The sequence below is a fragment of the Camelus dromedarius genome, chromosome 5 (genome assembly GCF_036321535.1).
Source record: "Camelus dromedarius isolate mCamDro1 chromosome 5, mCamDro1.pat, whole genome shotgun sequence".
Lineage (NCBI taxonomy): Eukaryota > Metazoa > Chordata > Mammalia > Artiodactyla > Camelidae > Camelus > Camelus dromedarius.
The window spans coordinates 85,786,305-85,802,666 of record NC_087440.1 but is presented as its reverse complement, the minus strand read 5'-3'; the positions used below and the strand labels follow the sequence as shown (position 1 = coordinate 85,802,666).

Sequence of the window (16,362 nt, the reverse complement as noted above, 5' to 3'; positions counted from 1 at the left end):
ATTTGCAGACTCCATGCTTGCGTCTCTCTTCCTGTGCACTGTCTTCGAGCCCCAAGTCCCCTTTGACTTACTTGCCCCAGGTTTGTCCCTGAGAGTCTCCAGGGGGCCTCCTACCCTTGACTTCTGACTGACTTCTGGCTCCAGAGGAGGAAAGAAAACTCACCTGTTCCAGCGTTACCTGCCACCCTGGACAAGTTCCTCTACCTTTCTGAGTTTCAGATGCCTCATCTCTCAAAGGCAGGTGAATCTTGCCCCCTCAAGGGGTTGCTTGGATGAAAGGATGTCTGTAAAGCCCCACAGCTGGTAGCAGCTCTGCAGGCATCCACCCCCTACTCAGCATTCTCTAGTTTACGCTTGTCATCCTCGCAACAGACAGCAGTTGTGGTTGGCGTGGTCCCTGCCGTTGGGGATGCTCATTTCTGTAGCAGATTTGCTGGTGGTGGGATGCTGCCGAGTCCAATGAGCCGCCCCTGCTGGTCTGCTGGCCCTGAGTCAGAGAGGGTGGTACCGCCCTGCTGCGCCCTGGAGGCGGAGATGTGGGCTGGCGTCTAGATTTGACTCTGCACCTGGTGCAGGGAACTCAGAGGCCGCTGAGCAAATGGGTCAAATATGCACCTGGAATCCTCTCTCCGGTGGCTGTAGGTCCCACACTGGTCCATCTGGACTTCAGGGGACCCAGATCTGGAAGCCCTGGGGTTACAGATTTGTAATGGTATCTAGGGTGTGGGTGGGGCTGTTCTGACAGTTGATGGCGATAAGGGGGCTGGTGCAGGACAGTGGGCAAGAGAGAGGGGAGTGTCAGCCCCAGCCCTTCTTTTCAAGAGTGGGGTTCTGGGTCCCCCAGACTCCCTTCACTTGGCACTTACACAGAAAAAAAGTGAACCGTTAAGCCGGCTCTCTTGGGAGAGGGTCAAGTGAAGAAGGTAAATGAGGCAGAGCCGTCCAACCAAAGCTTGGGTTTCTCTCCCCTCCCCTGCTGGCCCGGGCCCTGGAGAGCTGATTGACGGCTGCCCCCGGGGAGCCAGGCAGGAAAGCAGAGGCGGCCCCCAGGGCTAAGTGGACGCAGCCATGTGGGTCAGCTCCCTGTGGAAGGGGCCCAGATGGGCAAGGGTCGTGTGGTGAGGAGAGAGAAGGAAGGGACAGGGCAGGAGTGGCCAGGGGTGGGATGGGATGGAGATCACGCAGCTCAGAACTGTACCTTGAGGGCCTTGGAACCTGTTTCCTCATCAATTAAAGGTGCCAATGTAAGGAGTGAGGTCTGGCACCCAGCTGGTTACTCCACCAGTGGGGGAGGGTACTGTTCCTCAAGACACTTCCCCTGGGAGCATCTTGAGGGAGGGAGTCAGCCTCGTGCCCTGTGGAACAGAGGTTCTCAAACTTTCGGTCAGTGGTTCTCAACCCGGGGCAATTTGGCCCCCAGGGAACATTGGGCGATGTCTGGAGACATTTCTGGTCGCAGCTGCAAGGATGCCCTTGGCTTCTGCTGGGTGGAGTTCGGGGATGCTGCTTGACATCCCACAACACACAGGACAGACCTCACCACAGAGAATGACGCAGCCCAGAGCATCCACACTGCTGATGCCGGGGAGCCCTGCCTTAGGGCATCAGCATCGTCTGCACGACTTGTTGAACCACATCTGCTGGGCTCCATCCCCAGGTGAAGAAACTGAGGCTCAAAGAATAGGATTGACACTAAGTGCCTAGATGACTAACACCCGAGAGGGGGCTGAGCTCTCCCTCGGAAAGGGCCTGCCCTCAGCCCTCCGCCCTCCACCCAGCTGCGCCCTCCTGGTCCGGCAGCTGCCAGGAGATGAGATCACACGCTCCTCCTTTGTCTCTTCCCAGTTCTGCTTATCAGCCTCGCAGAGGGCTCGGGGGAGGGATCCCTGCGCTTTGATCCCAGGCCCTGGAGGAGAACGGACAAGGGGGCCAGGAGGGCACGGGAGGAGGCTGCCAGGGCGCCAGCTCTGGGGGCCTTTGGTCTCTTGTCCACATGGCTGGGCAGGACCTCTCGACTTGGTCCTGCCCGGGTGCCTCCAGGGGCCCCTTCATTCCCCTTTATGTCCTCAGGGTTTGGTGCTGGGAGCTGAGGTCAGAGGGGACACTGGGGTTTGCATGGCAGTGCTGGTTTTGGGCAACAACACCCATCAAGCTGGGGCTTGGTTCTTGGTGTCTCCTGTGTCTTTGCATAAGTAACTTTGTCACGGGAAATGGGGGGAAATTCTCCTACCTCCCTCAGAACTGGAGTGGAATTAACTGATGCCCACCATCTGTGTAACTCAGTCCCAGTGCAGAGCAGCCCCTCCAGAATCAGCAGCCAGTGGTCCTAAGCTGCCGAGAAGCCCTGTGATCAGACCAGCCTCCCTGGCCCAGGCTCCCCACCTGGGAAGGAGGTCTGCAGTGGCTGGCCGGCTTCCTCACGGAGTGGTGGAGAGCAGCCAGTACAGTCTGGATGAGAAATGCCCCTCTCTCCATTTGCCACCTGTCTTCCTTTGCCACTCACCACTTACAGGCAGCCTTCCTTGATTCCTCCTACCCTTCTTCTGGTGCCCCAGCAGTTAGCCCTCTGTCCCCTCGTGGGCATTGACAGCTCTTCCCTCCGTGGTGTGAGTTCTCCTGGGCAGGGGCCCCGCTGTGGGCCTTCTGTGGCCCCAGTGCCTGGCACAGGATGGGTGCTCAGCAGCTAACACTGGAATGCATGCGTGGAATGGCAAGATGAGGGACCTGGTGCCCAGGGAGCACTCTTGCTCCTACTTTGAGAGCATCTCCCCTTCTAATGTGGGTCCCAGTGGAGGCTAGGCACTGAGGAGCCCAGAATGTTCTCTGTGGGCTCTGAATTTCCCCAGGTGCTCCCTCCTGACTTGCACAAGCCTCCTTCAGTTAGGAGAGGGACTGAGGGAGCCACAGGAGGACACTGGGCAGCCCAGTTCCCCGCCCCCACCTGTTGGTGCATTAGACGAAAGTGCCACGAGGGCAGGACTTTTGTCTGATTTGCTCACTGACGTGTCCCAAGTGTCTGGAACAGTGTCCGGTACGTGGGGACACTTGGTAAACATCTGCATGAATGAATGAATGAATGAATGCTAGACAGCGCTGAAAGTGGCTTTCTATTGGGCACCAAAATACGTGGAACCTGATGGTAGCGCAGGAGTTTTTAAAGTAAGTTTCCTTCCGAAGATACCTTGGAGTCAGGAAAACCCGGGTGGAATGGCATCCCAGCCACGCTGGCTGTGTGACTCCGGCAGGTCACGGCACGTCTCTGAGCTCACGTTCCTCTTCTGCAAAGTGAGGATGAAATGCCCACACCCCCGGGGGGTTAGGGCAGACGTGCACGTTGACGTGCAGCCGTCTCCGTCTTCCGCTTGCCGCCAGCTCTGCGCCCCTCCTTCGCAGGCGTACATGTGCCCTTTGAGCAGAAGTGCAGGCTCAGCTGTTGTGGGTCCTGCTGGTTTACAATTTGGCCGGCGTTTAAGCCCAAGGTTTCCCTAGTCGGGGCGGAAAGCTTCTTCCTTCCTCATGCAGATTGTGGGGGGGAGTTGGTGCTGAGAAGTGCAGAGTCCCATCCCTGTCCCCAAGGTTACCATCTCTTTGCAGGACTGATCCCCTCCTCTCCAGGGCCCCATGGGCTGGCGACCGTGTGGCCCCTTGAACGATCTCTGTTCTCCTTGCCCCACTTTGTCTCCAGGGGTGGCAGATGGGACTAGAGAGGGCTGCGGTGGCTGAAGGGGGCGCCCTTCTGAGGCAGCAGCGGGCGACCTGGAACAGGCTGACCAGCGTCAGTCAGCTCACCCCCAGGAGGCCTTTCCAGCCCGAATGACAAGAGAGAACACAGGCTCCTCTTTGTGCTTTGTGGTTAACTGGGGCACAAGACTCATTGTGGGGAAAGTGGGAGAGGAGCGCGCGCCGCGGGCAAGAACCAGCGGGGAATCAGGTGCGACGGTGGTGGCCAGGCGGGCTGGGTCGGGGCGGTCCTTGGCATGAGAGCGCGGATTGTCTGGAAGGCCGTGCCTTGCCAGCCGTCCTCTGCAAGGGCCAGGCAAGGCCTCGGAGCGGCTGGAACCCTGCTGGCGGGAACGCCCAGCCGCCTCGGCTCAGCTTGGACGTTTCTTATAAAGTAAAGTGTACACCACCTTTCGACCCGGCAGCTCCACTCCTAGTATTTACTAAGAGAAATGGAAACACGTCCACACGCACAGCTGTATGGGAATATGTGTAGCAGCTTTATGCACAAGATCCAAAAACTGGAAGCGATGCAGATGCCCCTCAGCTGGTGAATGGATGTGGTGATGGTCCCTGCAGACAGTGGAACGTTGCTCAGCAAAGAGGAAGAGCTGGTACATGCAACACGCCTGAATCTCCAAAACCTGCTCAGTGAAGGAAAACAGATTCCAATGGCTCTGCGTATGATTCCATTTATATGACATTTTGGAAAAGGCAAAAATTATCAGAATTTTAAAATGGACCTGTGGTTATCAGGGGTCAAGAACTGGGGAAGAGGATTGACTACAGTGGGGCAGAGTGGAACTTTTGGGGGTGATAGCATGTTCTGTATCTTGAATGTGGTGGTTACATGATTTTATTCATCAAAACTCACAGAGGGGGTGAATTCTACTACATCTAAATTTTACGTCAATAAATCTGACTTTAAAAAGAGACAGAGTGAGTGAGAGACCACTGACAAGCTGAAAATCTCATCACAGTTTTTTTCATGATGCCGACATGTCCATTTAAACAGGACCACACAAAAGTGGCCTGTTTTGGTTCTGTGACCACTGATGTAAGTAAGCACTTTCGAGACTGATCTTTGAAAATCTCTTCCTCATAAAAACCACAGGAACCCCACTGAGTGCCGGGCATAGATTTACCTTGTAAATGAGACTTTACAGACTTCTTTCAAGCCTAGTAAAGTGAGACCTTCAGAGAGGGCCACAGGTAGGAATCTGACAGCCACCCTCCCTCTCTGGGCCCCACAGGCACCAAGCCTAGAGCCCTCCCTGGGAACTGCCTACCTTTGCTTTCTGTGCCTCGGAAAGAGACAGACCTGAGGGTGACTCTGGATCAGTCTTACTTACGTTTGACTGTGATTTCAGAAAAGCCCAAATAATAATGTTGTAAACAGATACGCATTTCTGTGTGAGCAGTCCAAAGGTGGTATAGCAACTGTGGGCCACAAAGCCTGAGGGCCCCAGGCTCCCTCTAGCTCATGGCCCTGCCATCCTCCAGTGTAGCTCTCGACCTCATAGTCCAAGATGGCTGCTAAAGCTCCAGCCATTACATTAGTGTTTCAGGCTGCAAGATGGAGGAAGGGACAGTAAAGAAGGATCAAGGGGTGAATTCTAGCTCTCTGTTAATGGGAGTTTCAACAAACTGCCTCTTGGCATTTCTGCTTACATTCCATTGCCCAGCATTTGGTCACATAGTTGTAATTAACTGCCAGGTAGGCTGGGAAATAGAGTCTGTGGTGCCCACCTAAGAACAGGGGGTCTATATTTATGGAAGAAAGAGAGAAGGGATATTTGGGGTGGGGCACAGTGAGTATTCTCTCCACAAATCCCAGTCTTGCCATGTCTTTGCTTTGGGTTCTTGGACCAATCTCTAACCTCTTTAGGTCTTAGTTTTCCCATCTGTAGAATGAGCACAATAACTCCTTCCTCACTTGCTTGTTTGGGAAATTTTAAAAGATAATGTATATATAATCCCTGGGGCACTGCTTCCCCATGGTGACCATTTTTATTACTTCCACTGTGTTTTCTGTAAATGGTTTCTGGTTGTTAACATCTGGGCTGAGCAGACACTGTGGAGAGCGTCATTAAGAGAGGACACTTTGCAGACACCCAAGATCCAGCCATCCAGCCATATTTACTCAACAGTTAACTCTGATAGGCTCACAGGACCAGGCTACTAGTATCCTGGTATCACCACCAACTGTACTCTGTGCAGGCACTGTCTGTGTGTGCAGTGATGCTCCTGCCATCCCTGTTTGGCAGAGGGGGAGCCTGAAGCACTAAGAGGCTTAGGGACTTGTCTAAAGTACCTGGCCAGTGACAGGCGGAGGGAGTTGAGCGCAGGCGTGTGGGACGGAGTCTGGGTTCCCTCGGTGTGCTGCAGGTGCCCACGGCTTTGTGCAGGGATGGGCTGTGCACAGCAGGGAGGGACAGCGGGGCATTGTGGGCAGGTACGTTACGTGGGGCCAAGGGAGCCCCAAGGTCGATGTCACCTTGAAAGAAAGGCAGCCAGGTGGAGAGATGGGGTGGGTGGAGGAATGGGGTGGGTGGAGGACGGATGGCACACCAGGCGGATGGAGAAGACGGCGATGATGCTGCGCCCCATGGTGGTGGGGTGCGGTGCTAGGTGAGGTCCTGGCTATTCACCCCTTTTCCCGTTGGCCTACTGGTCTCCAGAATAACTGTTGCACGTAGGGAGTGTCATTGACCATGTGTTTACCAGGGGATGGGACTCCCAGCCCGGCACCTTGCCCGCTGTGTGACCTCTCTGAGCTTCTGTTTTGTTTCTTCCCCATGTGGTGGGTCTAACACCAGGCCTGGTTGAGAGGCCTGGGCACATCCACTCAGGAGGCACCTGGCACCTCCTGGCAGCATCCTGTCCTCCCCTGGACCCATCCTGGCTGTGGCCCTCACAGGCACCCAGGCTGGGGGTCTGCTCTGCAGACCAGCCCCCTTATATGTCAGGATCCTCAGTGCCCTTTCCCTTGAGTCCAGAGCAAGACCCTCGTCGTGCCTCTGGCCAGCCAGGTCCTCGGGCTGGGAGGCCTTAGGCCGAGCCCCCTCACTGCCCCATCGGTGACAGTCACATTGCCATTAGTGCCTTTTCTCTGCAGTTGCTCGCTCATGAAGGGGGGCAGGAGCAGTTTGCTGCATTTAAAAGCCCCCGGATGGACCCCAGGCTGTTGACAGCGGCCCCTGCATGTGGTAGACGGGTGGGCGTCCACTAGTTTCCTCTTTTCACTTAAGCATGTTTCCTAATTTTTCTACCAACAATGTGTTGAGTTCTTACTAATAAGTAGAACAATGTTTTGGAAAAAGGAGCCTCCAGCATTCAGCTTGGTGCGTGGGAGACGCTACGTTCTTCCGAGCCCTGCCCCCAGCCCTGCCTTCCCACAGACACAGCCACCCAACGAGTGTTTCTGTCTCCATTTTAACTCACTAGGTGGAAATGGAACGTATTACAACTCATGAATAATTCGCATTCTAAAGGGAGTGTTGGCTTTACAGCAGTCTGCTTTCAGAGTGCATTGTTTGACAAAGGCTGCCTGGAAAACCTAGAAAGTTTGCCACCAGGAGGGTGGAGCTACCCACTCCGTGCATTTGTCTGCAGGTCATTCTCTCCTGGGCCTGTTTCTTCACCCAAAAAATGAAGAGTTGGATTCTGCTGCCTATTCTGGTCGATTGGCTGTGCCTGCCTAGGTGAGGCGTGGGACCAAGTCTGGGCTGGGTGGAATGGTGTGCTGGGTTTGATTAGCAATGTCTGCTGTGATGCTACAGTGGGAGTATTTAACTGTCCCAGGACTAGATTATCTCAGAAATCTCTTTGACAGTCTGTGTATCTGTGAACTGTACCCAGGGCCAGCCACCTCATTGGTGGAGTCCACTGCAAAATGAAAATTGGGCTCTAGCTGTAAGTGGGGATGTCAGGAGCTCGCTGCCCCAGGCCCGCAGACAGGGGTTCCCTCAAGCCCCGGAGGGGCCCAGGCCCTGCTCTGTGCTGGCCTGGGGCTACTCCTTCTGTGCCTACAGGCGCCCAGGCTCCCAGCATCCCAGCCCCAGACTTGGGGTGCCTCTCCCCCCATTCTCCTTCTGCTGCTGGGCTGGGTACCATCCTGTGTTTGGCTCCTGCCCTCTATACCCACCTGGGTCCAGTCCTGGCTCACTCATCCCTCCTCAGACCCTGGCTCTGAACCTGGGCTGCTGGCTTCTCCCTCTGCCCATGACCTCTGACTGTGAACCCTCCTCTGGTCACCCAGCCACTGTTATAGGACTGTGAACTTGGCAGCTCCATAAGGAGGCTGGACTCAGTGCCTGTGACCTGCCTGAGGCAAGAGTCAGGCAGGGTTCAGTCTTTTGGAAACTTACCTCCCAGGGGCGGGGAACAGGGTGGGAGGCCCGCCCTCCTCCCACCCCCGGTGCGTATTTATTGAGCATCTGCAGTGTGCCAGACCCTATTCGAGGTCTTGGGAACCCAAGGTGGGCATGACAGACAAGAGCCCTCTCCCCTGGAGCTGCACATCCTGGTGGGGCAGATAAGCTGTGAACAAGTGCACAGGTAATCAAAATCTGGATGGTTGAAGTGTCAGAGGAAGATAAGGAAGGATGTGTAAAAGGAAGGAGGGTGATGGTTGAGGGAGAAGGGAGTGTGGAAGCCAAAATACTGGCCCCCAAAGAGGTCCACATTCTAGTCCCTGGAACCTGCAAATATGTACATGACAGAAGGGCCTTTGCAGATGTGATTAAGCGAAGGTTCTTGAGACGGGAGCTTTTCCGGGATTATCTGGGCAGGTCCAGTGAAATCACAGGGGCCCTTCTAAGTCAAAGAGGGAGGCAAGAGGTCACAGTCAGAATGATGTGGCTTGAGAAGGATTTGACCAGCTGTTGCTGGCTTTGTAGACTGAAGGAAACCATAAGCCAAGGGATGTGGGTGGCCTCTAAGAGCTGGAAAAAGAAAATGAATTTTTCCCTAGAACCTCTAGAAAAAATAGAGCCTTGATTTTGGCTTAGGGAGACTTATACATTTGTGTTAGTAGTGATTTGTTACAGCAGCCAGGGGAAGCTCATACAGGAAGCTATTTAGGGTCAGGGAAGCTTCTGGGGAGATGAGCAATGATAAGGAGCCACTTTGCAAAGATTTGAGTGAAAAGTACTTTTGGCAGCAGAAGCAGCAAGTGCAAAGGTCCTGGGGTAGGCTTTGTTTGTGGGTCGTTCTTCTGTCATGGCCCACTATTACTTTAAGTGACTAGGTCGTTTGGTCAACATGAGAACTCTGACCTTGACACACCAGGCCTCTCCTATCTCCTTGTCTTTGCTTATGTTTTTCCCTCTGCCCTGTGTGATCTTTCAGACAACAAACTCCAACACATCCAAAGAGGCCCAAGCCGATGTCTTCTGAGAAGCCGCTCCTGACACCACCTCTGTGCAGACTAACAGTTTCCCCCTTGCGGTCCTCAGCTCCTGTCATACTTACTCCATGTGCACAGTTACTTGTCTCTACATCTGCCCCTCTGCTGGGCTGTCCCCTGGGAGGAAAGGCTGTCTCTTATTCACCTATCTTTAGCACCTAGTACAAGCCTGGTATGCATGATAGCTCTGACCTCTGAACTGATTTTTCTGAAGCCTCTGGCTCACCCTTTCCAGCTCTGAGCCTCTGGGATTAGCCTGAACCAACCTGCTTGTGGGCATTGCAGCCTGAACACATTTTCCCCGGGGACCATGTCCTCCACCCTGTAATCAGGACCAGAATGCCTTCAGCTTATCACGGGGCCTTATCAGCCAGGAGCCCAGCAGAAAACTCGCAGGGGAGAGTCTGCAGGGTTTGGTGAAGGGCCGTTTACAGAGATGGCAGGAGAAAGGCCCCAGCAAGGGAGGGGCAGCACCCAAGGACTCACAGCAGCAGGGAGCTGTTAGAGGCAAGAAGGGTGGTGTCGTGGGAACCGCCAGAAGCCACAGCCTGGCGAGGGGTTCCCAGCAGGAGATATGGATGGAGGTGGATGAAGGCGCCTTGGCTGAAACCACAGCTGGGGAGACGAGGGTGAGAGCAGGGGGATGAGTCCTTGGACCCCTCTCCACCCCCCGCCTTGTCCTGCCAGCATCTCCCGGGGCTCAGATCCAACAGATGGCCAGAGGACAAGGGGTTCCCAGTGCTGCAGCCTGTGGAGGGGTCAGCCTCCCAGATGGGGCATGAATTGGCAGGAGGGGGCTGGGCAAATGGAGACTAAACAGCCCAGGGACTTACATCCTCATCCTCAACCCAGCACTTTAAAATAAGTGTCCTTTTCTGCGTGTTGTTATAGACTCAGAGTAACTTGCCCAAGATCACGCTGCTAGGAAGGGGCAGGCGAGGGAGGGAGCTGGACCATGGATGCAGGTCTGTCTCCTGGGTCTTTCTTCCCTGCCTGATCCTTCTACCCAGATGCCAGTGGGCCTGAGTACCTGGGCACCGACTGTGTGCAAGGTGTGTGCCAGACGAGCACCCAGCCCCTCTCCTCCCAGAGGCGTCCTGGGTCTCCTAGAGCCTGGCTTTCTGCGTCACTGCAACAGAGTTCGTGATTCTACGGTTGGTTGTGTTTTCCTGATGAGCGCCTGCTTCCCCATGGCAAGCAGGGCCATCTTGCTCATCACCGTCGCCTTGTCCAGTGCCTGGCACATAGTAGGTGCTTAGCAAATACTTCTACAGATATGGACAAATCCAACCTATTCATTGTAGGTTCTTGGCAGGCCGACCCTGCTATCCTGCCTGCTTGGGGTTGGGGCGGGGTGCGTTGCCTGGGGAGGTGGGGCAGCTCTTCCGGGCCAGACTTCTTGCCTCCTCGCCCTCCTCCTCCTCAGCCTCTCATTGGTCTCCTCTCAGAGAGGGTGTGGCCAACACCTGCATCCTCGTTACACACCCCCAGCCAGACGTGGGACTGGCGCCCAAGCTTTGGCTGGAGTGCTAGGTGAGAGGCTAGGTGGGAGTGACGAGAGATTTCCTTTTCCCTCTTCCTTTTTTTCTGCTGCCTCCTTCCTTACCATTTGGAAATCCAGGCTTGGTTTCTAGAGACCACAGGTTGTCTGCTGGCCCTGAGGAGGGAGGGAAGAAGCCTGGACCCCCTTCTCAACCTCTCAGAGACCATTCAACCCAGGGATGTGTCACTGCCGTGGGTTTCTTTTTCCATTTCACAAACCAGGGAGGGCTGCGTGGGGGCAGCGCACCAGCCTGGCTCTGCCCTTCTGGGCTGGCAGGAGGGTTTGTGAGGCTCCCTGCTGCCCGCCTGCAGGGCCAGACACGCAGAGCCAGTTGGAAACCGCTCCTGGCCGTGGCCCAGAGGGAACGGTGGAAACTGGAGCCTGGCAGACTTCCCAGGAGGGCTTCAAAAATATGTGTGTTTAGTTTATTCAATTAAAAAAAATAAGAGAAAGCTTAGAAAGTAGAGGGGAAATAAAAGTAGCTTCAAGCCCATTCACTCTGATATAATTATTATCATTTTGATGTTTTTTCATTTCTAATCATCTCCCAAATCCACTTTTTATTTTTTCTCATGGCCATGGAAGGCTCTGTGCAAAACTGCATTCTGCTCTGTCACTACTTCTTTTTCCTGTTACCTGACTGCCTCCTTCCGATTGCGTCTGATGGCTGGTCAGGTGTGCTGGGATTGCACAGACTCGGCGCCTCCTGTCCCCACATCCCCTGGGCGTCCAGTGCTCTCATAGACCTGACCTCTCCGAGCCTTTACTTGCCCTCCCGAGCTTGGTTCTGTTAATCCCTGATGATTTTTCTCCAGCTCCCAGCAAATCCTGGCTCCTGGGAAAGCAGGTGTTTTTAGCGGGGTGGGGATGGGGTCATGAGTGCGGACACCCCCACCCGCCCTGCCCCCGGCCTGGGAACTTGCTGTGCCTGCTGAGTGTGCAGAAGGGGAGAGCTGTTCTCAGGCTTTTGACCTGAAGCTATTTCAAGTCAAGGGCATCACCTCCTGGGAAGGAAAATCAATGTGTAAGACAGGAAGGCTTTTGCCCACACCGAGCGGGGGGCAGGGGGCATCCTGGGAGGGCGGAGCTCTCATGACTGGTCTTCGTTTGTGTTGTTGTTATTTAAACCATTCCACAGGAGGTTATGAAATCTCTGGAGGTTTTTTAAAATAGCATCGTTCCTGGTTTTAAAGGTAGCACATGCCCACTGTATAAAATTTGGAAAATACCCGAAATAGAAAGAAGAAAATAAAAACCGTTTCAAATAGCACCACCCAGAAATGACTACCATGGACGTTTTTTGTTTCTCAGACTTTTTTCCTATAAAGGCATCAGTGGTTTTAACATAAATGGCATGACACACAGTCACTTGGACCTGCATCCTGGTCTCAGTGTCGCCGCTCACAGGCCGAGTAATAATTGCTCTAAAGACTGATTCTCTCCCTGCCTCGATCCCTTCATCTATGAAATGGGCCTAAATTTGGACATCGCTCCCTGGGTGGCAGCAAGTCTTAAGGACATCACGGGAATACGTGTGAAGACCCCGCACAGTGCCAGGCACACAGCAAGCGCTCACTACTTGTCATCGTTCTTAGCAATTTCAGTCAATTGTATATGCAATTTTGGACCCTGCTCTTTTTCATTTTGTATTACAATCTCAGAATTTCCCCATGTCTTAGGAGTTGGATAAACATCATTTCTGCGGCTGCATGAGAGTTCTCCCCATGACTTATTTAGCCACTGTTTACCATTCAGGGCTTCTCCAGCTTCCCCCTGTTTCTGGTGCATCCTGCTGCGAGGAAGTTCCTTGTGCGTTCATTCTCCGAGTTTGTGATGACCTCTAGGACAAATACCAGCAGACACACACTGGGTCACAGGCTGTGGGAGTTTATTTCTGGGGCTCTGGATGACACGAGACCAGGTTACTTCTCAGGAGGGTGATACCGCTCCCCTAGTCTCACCCTCCCCTCCCCAGCATCCTGGTGGGGTTGATGTTTGTTTGCAAAAGCGACGATCCCCAGCCAAGCCTGTAACCCGGAGCCTCTGGCGATGAGAGGCGGCTGCTCCGGCCAGTGACCTTTCCAGGGAGGATGCGGATTTCTGGGGGTTTTTGTTTTGGGCATCAGCAGTAGGCTGTCTCAGTTATTAGCTCCGAGAAGGGCAGAGCTGTGAGAGAGCTTAGACTGGCGTGGGCGGGAGGAGGAATCTGTTTACAGAGCCATCACTAGGCAGCTTGGCTCCCATTTCACACGGGGCCTGCCACAGGTGGTTTCCTGGATGGCCAGCCAAGTCCCAGACAGTCAGGAAGCACCACGCCTCCCGCTCAGTCAGCGAATGTTGTCATCAGTAACCAGGGACACACGGTCACAGCCCCAGTTCCGCTCCAGCCAGCTAAAGCCTTTGCCAAGGTGGTTTCTTTTTCAGTTGTTCCTGTCCTTTTGGAGATTAAGAATTTGACCCAAGAGCTTGGTCAGGTCGGAGCCTAGCGGAGAGCTAGGAGATTAATTGCAGTGACAGCTGCAGCTCGTACTTCAGAGCTGCACTGCTGTTTGCAAGCAGGCTTTGCCGTGCGCTCTCCTGCAGCTGTGCGGGCTGCACGCCCTGGCGGTTCCAGTTTCTGTGCATTGTTGTTCCTGGGCTGCGAAGCCTTATTGGCCCGGTGCTGCACACACCCTGCTCCGCCGTGGGCTCTTGGGATCTGAGCGATACAGACAAAACAAAACAAACACAGACCAAAAAAACAGTGCCCGTGTTGCAGATCAGAACAACAAGGCTCGGAGAGGTTAGCTGGTTCGAGCTCGCCCCGCTGAGAAGCAGCAGAGCCAGGACCTCACCAGGGTCTGCCTCCAAGATCTGTGCTTCTAACCTGCACCATGTGCGCCCACTGCCATCCCACTGGGTGGGGCTGGGGAATTCTGAGAGCGGCAGAGCGGGCCTGACGTTGAGGACCTCGCAGCACCCTAAGGAGGTGTGTGTTTCCTCCAGCCGCTGTAGCAAATGACCGCAAACTTTGTGGTTTCCGAGAACAATTTTATTACCCTCCGGCTCTGGAGGCCAGAAGTCTGATGCGGTCTCACCAACCAGGTACCAGCAGGGCGGTATTCCTTCTAGAGGCTCCAGCAGAACGTTTGTTTCTTTGCCTTTTCCGGTTTCCAGAGGCTGCCTGTGCTGCTTGGCTGGCGGCCTCTCCCTCCATCCTCAAAGCCAGCAGCATCTCATCTTCTGTCTCTGACTCTGCTTCCATCAACGCCCTTCTCTTCTGTCTTCTGGGTCAGCTCTCCCTCTGCCCACCTCTTATGATGACCTTTGTGGTTATAGTGGGCCCACCCAGAGAATCCAGGAAAATCTCCCCATTTCAAGTTCCTTAACTTGGTCACATCTGCAAAGTCCCTTTGGCCACATAGAGGAAATACTCACAGATTCCAGAGATCAGGATCTGATGTCTTTGAGGGGCACAAAGTATGGTCACCCAAAAGACACCAGTGAACTGGGCTGACCTCTGGTCATTGTGAGGGTTAAGGATTGTCATCTGTTGTATGTGAGGTGATTTACACACTGTGGAGGGCTCTACAGATGTTAAGGAGAAGCTCTCTACGGTGAAGCTATTTCCTTGGTGGCAGAATATTTTGGTGTGTCAGGATACTGAAAGTTGCGGGGCGGGGAGGAGGGATCCCTGAGGACCTGGGGTGTTTTGAGGACACCCCAGGGGGCCAGTAGCAGCCAGTCTACCAGGAGGCCTTATCCATCTAGCAGACCTGGCTCTGTGGAATTTTTATGACCACAGGAATCCAAGTAGAACAGCCCTGAATTTGCAGCAGCTTCTCTTTAATGAGAGGATTAACTAGCTCTTCTTTTCTGAAGGCTACATTGTTTTGAAGATACAATCCGTAAAACACATCACCCAAAGGATGCAAGCTTTGCCTTAAGGTTTACAGGCCTCAGCTGCTGGGTCTCATTTCTTCCACACCCAGAAACATCTATTCCGTGGGGGCTGCGTGCAGGGATGCTAAATCACCAGGCACAGGCCGAGCAGCTGCAGAGTGCCATCTCTCTTGTCTAAGCTCTGTGCCACCCTCAGCAATTTCCCCCGTTGGGAGGGTTGACAAGCGGGCTGGGGCCTGATGGGTTCTTGCCAGGGATGGCTGGCTTCTTAGAGGGCAAGGGTTGGGTAGAGAAGGAACGGAGGGAGCGGCAGCACAGAGGTCCTGATGCTGGAAGGGGGAGTGTGCAACATGGGGAGGGGCGAGCGCGGGGCTTGGTGTTGAAGGGACCAGGAGATCCCTCCAGTTTTGCTTGACTGCTCCTCTCGCCTGGTTTGAACCTTTGAGTGGCTCCCCGTCACCTTCACCATCAATTTCAAACCTCTTTTATTTGGGGGAGGGGGTGGTGATTAGGTTTATCTATTTATTTTTCATGGAGGTACCGGGGATTGAAGCCAGGGTCTCGTGCATGCTAAGCATGCGCTCTACCACTGATCTATATCCTCCCCCCAGATTGGTGACTTAATATGCGCACCATGCATGTAACCACTGCCCAGATCCAGATGCCAGGCACTTCTAGAACCCCAGCAGCTTCCCTCGTGCCCCGCGTCCAGCAGTAGCCTCTCTTTGGATTCCTGTCACCACAGGAACATTGCTTGTTCTTGAACTTCATATAAATGGAATCAGGCAGCGTGCATTCTTTGTGTACCTGTGTCTCAGCTTCTTTTGCCGGATATTATGTCTGTGGGAATCGTTCAGGTTGTGGGGAGGGGGCATTCATTCTTTCTCATTGCTGTATTTCTTTCTATGAAAGTACCCCAATTTTTCTGCTTTTCTGTGACGTACAATTAGGTTGTTTCCAGTGCAGGGCTCTTAGGAAGAGTGCTTTTGAAAACATCCTTGGGCAAGTCTTTTGATGGATGTAAGCACTTGTTTCTTTTGGGTCGTACTCAGAGATGGACTTGCTAAATCAAAGGATTGACCTGTTTCATTTTTGTAGATGTGTCCAAATAACTTTCCAAAGCAGTCCCAAGTTACCGTCCTGCCAACAATGGGAAAGATCAGCTCAGACTCCATCGCCTCGTAAGACCCTTGAGTGCAGAATCTGCCTCTCTCTTTGGCCTCATCCTTTGCCACCTGGCAGACCCGAGGCTCTAGCTGCTCTAGTTTCAGTTGTTCACGAATGCCTACTCTCTCTTGCCTCTTAGCCTTTGCAGCTGCTGTTCCCTCTGCCTAGAACACTGTTCCCTCTCTAGCCCCACCATCTCATTCTGGCTAACTCCTCCTCTTTCAAACTTCCCTTAGTTTCATCTCTTTCAAGAAGCCTCCTCTGATCCCAAAACTTCATTTGGTACCTTCCATGGGCTCCTCTGCCCCCTGGACTAGTTGGGTCGTAGCTGTGGCTGCTCTGGGTTGCAGCTACCCATGTAAGCCCTCTCAGAGTGGGGACCTTGTGTGAATGAGGCCCCTGCCTTAGGATACAGGGCTTCTGCCGGGGATGTGCTATGGTGGCGTTGAAGTCCTATGGGGCTTAGAGGCAGAAGCCTGGATCCTCTTCCAGGCCCTGCGGTTCTTGAGCTGTGAGATCTTCGACAAGTCACTGCCTTCCAGAGGCTGCTTTCTCTTCTGCGGAATTGACACCAAACCTACCCTGAGTCACAGTGATTGAAAGGACCCGTGAACTAGTGGACAGGAAACACTTTGAATGG

General features: G+C 53.8%; 1 protein-coding gene across 4 annotated transcripts in view; it reads left to right on the top strand.

Annotated features, from left to right (window-relative positions):
- Positions 1-16,362, top strand: part of CLMN (calmin) — a 113,051-nt gene that overhangs the window by 18,992 nt on the left and 77,697 nt on the right. Inside the window, exon 1 of one of the 4 annotated variants that reach the window (XM_064486228.1) lies at positions 7,165-7,424. The exons of the other annotated variants lie outside the window; for them this stretch is intronic. The gene's annotated coding sequence lies outside the window, so the exon portion shown is untranslated. Of the gene's footprint in view, positions 1-7,164; positions 7,425-16,362 lie in introns of those variants that run through there. 4 annotated transcript variants of the gene reach the window in all.